The sequence below is a fragment of the Saccoglossus kowalevskii genome, chromosome 1 (assembly GCF_978046115.1).
Source record: "Saccoglossus kowalevskii chromosome 1, keSacKowa6.1, whole genome shotgun sequence".
Taxonomy (NCBI): domain Eukaryota; kingdom Metazoa; phylum Hemichordata; class Enteropneusta; family Harrimaniidae; genus Saccoglossus; species Saccoglossus kowalevskii.
The window spans coordinates 1,980,138-1,986,137 of NC_140641.1; positions in this window are offsets into that span (position 1 = coordinate 1,980,138).

Consider the following 6,000-nt stretch of genomic DNA (forward strand, 5'->3'; position numbering starts at 1 on the left):
ACGGGTATTAGAATTAATGTTAGATTACCACGACGACGTCGTCGTTGTACGTTTTCGAAATCTATGCAAATTAGAGCGAGGAGATTGGAAATCGTCAAACATGTATGCTCGTGTCTAGTTGTCGAATTATACATGGCAAAGAAAAATAAACGCTACGTTCTATTTGCGACATTATTGTTACTCGTATTAGTAGGCGGGATATTATTACCTTCAGTATCCGCTGCGATAATTATGCGAGACGCGATGTGGTTCTTTCCCGTGTTCATAGCTACAAATGGAATGTCCATATGTCCTATGCACGCTCTCTGTATAATTATTCCATCGTCTGTTACGTTTAGTACCACATACTCAATAATGTTTCTGTTACTGACTATTTCGTGGGTATCGTCATCTGTGATGGCTATTATTATTATTTCATACAAACGTGAATGTATAGACGAAATTTCTTTCTTTAAAAAAAATGCAAACGACTAGGTTTGAATAAAGGCGAATTCGATGTAGCGTTGTTTGTAGCAGGGTACGATACTCATTTGTTTCGATAGTCGCGCCAACTCAACATGACTATAAATACGGGGGGCCAGGCAAAAACAAACTGCGTTCAATCAAAAATGTTACCGACACAAGACGTGACCGGTACACTGACGAAATTCCAACAAATATGTACTACAATCAAATTGTCTAGCGAAGAAGCTTACTTTTCCAAGATTGAATTGACTACAGGTAATTTATTATTTACTATGTTCTGGGGGAGTGAGGAGGAGGATGGGGAGGTGGTGGTGGTGATGATGAACGACTCGGACGATAAATTAAATTATATAATTCATTTAATTGATTGCAGGTGTTGATAAAGATAATGGTATCGTACGAATATGTATTCCATTAAATCTACGATGTTCGATTCATGATGATCATGGCGATATACCCACTTCGACGACGTGTAGTTTATGTAACGTGGGTAATAAACATTTCTCCGTACACGTCGACACACTTGGAGAACACGGGACGTTCACCGCACAGTTATGGTTAAGAAATTTGAAACGTTACATCGAAGGATGGAAATACAAATGGCATATTGAAAATAACAATATACTCTACTTATCGACTCGAGCTGCTACTGCAACTCCTGGATCGTTTATAGTCATATCCCGGAAAGCTCGAGAAGTAATGGAACATTTAAAGAACGTAGTCGAGGCACATCGACAACTGACAACTGAATTAGTAGATGATACTTGGATGAAATTGGAATGCATGAAAATATGTCTTCTCGAAATTTTAATCCCTGCCGCTTATAAAACAATATACCCGTTACACGATTCTGTAGGACGTGCTTGGATTAAACAATGTGTTTATTTAATCGATAAGTATCTATATCGGAAAATGGATTTGACATTGCAATACACGTGTCCCGTGTCCCTACTGGATAAGGAAAAGCACATCAAACAAACAATTTCATTAATAGAGTCTGATAGGTATATTCCAAGCGTCATCCGGGACTGCGCGACTTTTCCATATGCAAGTTTGAAAAGTATCATTGACGAAATGAAAGAACTCAATCTTCATTCTACGTCCATGTAGCCGTTCACTCCATACAGTCGGCTGTATCTTTTCAAAGGTGGACAAAATGTATCGTATTTTTGAATTTCTAGAGCTTTTTCGAATACGTCCTTCATAGAGGCTCCGTTTATTCTGATAAGAGAGTATAAATATTCGTAATGATTGTGATTTAATCGATATACACTGATCCTGTAGTTCAATCGAGTCAAATAATGTACTACTTCAAAAATCACGAAACCCGCTACCGATGACAGTGTTACGACCATATGGGGAATTCCTGGCACTAATGCCAAAACGTTGCATAAGACGAAGATCGTCTTCACGGCGATCACCGCCGTGTTAATTCGACTTATCAACGCAATACTTTTGGAGTAGGCCATGCACGTCCTGTGCAAATAATCTTCGAATAGTTCGACCGATTGGAACACTTGTAACGCCACCATTGTAATGAGTGTCATCGTCACATCGACTGGTAAATACATATATAATTGCGTCACGTGGTATCCGGCTGCCGTGACGCAATCGTATGAGTCACGGCTAGTAAAAAGACAAAAAAAATGGATGAGTCATCGCTATATCAGTTTAGTTTTTCTCTTCCACGTCGGGCCGCGCAGGAATCATAGACTGCTCGAGGTCAGACCATGTAGACTTGTTGCCGCCGGCCACTACCAGAGAGACGGACGGACGGACGGATGGAGGGTTGAGCCTATTAGCGGAGTAAAACTATATATTTGTAATAGGGGATTTTTATTACTTCATTTGCCTTATGAACCTGCTCGAGGTAAAACGTCAGGCCAGGGAATTGGCTCGAGACTACATCGAATATAAAGTCAATACTGCAGCCGTGACGCCACGACCTTGTTGCGTAAATGCCGCCACTATAAGACGTATTGCGGATGAGATGACCGTAGTGGAGAACAAATACGGATCACCGGGAAATCTGTTATCACGATGCTTCATAGACTATAACTTATACAAAGAATGTGTAAACAACATATTCAAAAACAGACCCGTCAATTGGGTTAGAATTATTACGCTGTACTGGTTTAGTGGATGTCTTGCTAAAGTACGACCGATAGGCGAACATTACGTTATTATGGAATGGCTTCTCAGATACATCGATGAACATCATCTACCCGAATGGATATTATCAAAAGGAGGATTCGATAACATGACTAAAACATTGTTAACCGCAAATTACAGTTCATTGATCGAAACGTTTTTAATGATTGTCGTGTTCATACTTATGTACTATTACATTCTCAAAGAATAAAATTAATATAACTGACTGAAATCTCGTTGCATATTGATATCGATTCTTGGCGGTCTGGCACACATGTTTTCGGAATAATCGTAACTCATAACGAATGTTCCTATTTCTTTATATAAACAAGGTACATTGAAATCTAATTTACTGTACCTACAGAAACCCTCGCATAAATTAGGAAGATAATCTTCTTGCGAAAACATCAGAGACGGGTAGGCGTAATTGAATGCCGAATTTCCACCATTGCTTTTCATTCCAACAACGTAATACATTTTAGTTCCCGAATATATTGTGTCTACTATATGTTTGTTCTTCTCAGTCACGACGGGAGGCTTAATGGGAGAAATATCCATTTTTCCCGAATACTGGTACGTTATTAATGGTAAATGCGACCCGTTGTATAATTCCAGTCCGTTAAATGATTTCATAAACCCGATTGGAATAAAATATGTACAGAATAATTCGGGTGAATGAATTAAACTCAAAATAAGTTCTATGGAATTATGAGACCAGTGTTTGTTGGCGAATGCTAAATATGATTTAAAATCTGAATTCTTATCGGACGTTTTCCAGCGTGCAGTAGTCTTTTCAAATATTATTTTCGATTTAATTATATCTTGAAGTAATTTCAACGGGAATACGATTTTGAAATCCTGCCTAGGTCCAATTAATTTATTTTTGTTCGTACTGGGCAGTACGCGAGCTAGTTTATGTGACGGATCAAACCGTGCTGTAGTTGGTCCTGTACAACAGAATGAAATCTCCGGTATGAAAATAGTCGTTGATTTCTTTAGAGAAAAACTTATTTTTGCATACCAAATCGTGCGTGTGTATTCTCGTTGTTCTATTATCTAGACCGAGAGAATCGATTTCCAATTCATTTATGAACGCGGGACCCTGTGTTTGTCGGTATTGATATTTCCACGGTTCTACGTGACGCGCCTGTTCGTATGGGGGCGCATTAAGCGGACAATCGTATACCATCCATCTTGGACGTTTCACCAAATCGTAATAACTACTGACTGTTTGTTTTCTTTTTTTGGTCGGGAATAAGATCTCCATCAATTACATATAAAATTTACTACTAGTATGATCTCTTTAATATATTCAGAATAAAACAACACACTCACGCGGAGAGAGAGAGAGAGAAAGAGAGTAAGTATATATATATATATATATATATATATATATATATATATATATATATATATATATATATATATATATATATATATATATATATATATATATATATATATATATATATATATATATATATTATTTAATTTAATTCCAAAAAAACAACAACAACTAATGGATACGTTCACTATTAGGTTGGCATCTGGGGAAGTGAAAACATTCGCGCTCAAACATTCGCTTAAAGATATAATCCATAACGTATACAATGACTATTTTGTATCATACAGTCCAATTATAAGGGAAGTTTTGAGACGATGCCGCCGTGCTACTGTGAATCACGACGAAACGTTATGTTGTCGTTTACTCGACGGATTACATTCAAAACATGGGAACTACAATACTACAGTAACGGACGACAGTTACGATCTCAGTCAACTCGTAAGCGTATTAGAAAATGTAATTCAGACACCCCCTATATTGGAGTGTTTGATGTTACTCTCCGATATCGTATACAAAACAGAATTTGGTGAAATCAGACTCGTCGGTATGAAATTGGATCCCCTCACTAAATACGGATTTGTGACTAGATACTGGATATTCGATCGAATCAATCGCAAGTATGGTAAATTTGAAGTGGACGGTCACAGAATACCTTCCATGGCTCTAGACACCCACAGAAAGTACTCGTCAGTTGTTAAAGGAAATACTGAAAGTCATCAACACTACAATTTACAACAACAGAGATACCCACATGAGAACAACTCGTACATGCACCAAGAAAGCTGGAGAGAACAACAAGAAACACCAATGGATCTGATCACATCTATCAAAAACTTGGAAAAACAACTAAAAGACTTCCAACCAGTAAATACAACTAACAATATTAAATATTAACATTATGGAGATAAATAAAAAGAATAAAGTAGCACAAAACCTACTTCAAATTGGACACATCAACGCACAAGGACTACGATATAACTACATACCAGAACCACCAAACAGAGATGTGAAAACAAAAGAACTCATTGACATAGAAACCAAATACACAATTACCATATATACTGTTTCACTGAGACATGGTTAGATAGCACTACAACAGACCTTTTACCTGCACCAAAAGAATACTTTATCCATCATAAACTGAGGAAAAAACACAAGAAAGCATGGAAAAGTTCAGGTGGGATAAGTGTTTATATAAAGAATACAATTAAAAAAGGTGTATCAATACTACCATCAACAAATGAATATACAGTGTGGTGCAGACTGAACAAGGATTTCTTCAATCAACAAAATGACATATACCTATGCAATGTCTACATACCCCCATCAGGTTCTTCATATTATGACACACAAGAGACAGACCCTTACCAGATTCTAAATCAAGAAATAAACCAATATAAACAAAAAGGATCCATATTACTCCAAGGTGACTTCAATGCCAGAACAGCCAATCTAACAGACTACATTGAAGATGATGGCAAAGACAACAATCTGCTACCAATACCAAACTACTATGTTTCTGACATACACGCCAAACAAAGACATAATATGGATAAAAGGAAAAACAATTTTGGAGAGGAACTTATAAATATCCGCAAAACACAACAGCTGCTCATCCTAAATGGCCGAACAATTGGATAGTTCAGGCCAGTTAACTTGCTATGAATGGAATGGAGCTAGCACTGTGGATTATACTATAATCGACCAAACATTAATACAAAATGTTATGAACTTTAAAGTAAATCCAATTTTACCAGGTCTTGATCACTGCCAAATATCAACCACCATAAAACTACATATACCAATCTACAAAGAAACGCACACAAATATAAACAACACCTTACCTTTAATGCCTGGACATTACAAGTGGTCAACAGAAAATAAAGAAATATATAAAATATACCTACAAACAGGAGAAGGACAACATATAATCAACAACTTCATAAAGAAAGACTACTCCAATCACTCATCTCAAGACATCGCCACCGATTTTCAGGAAATGATAGACAAGATAGCAAGGAATTGCCTCATTACAAAAT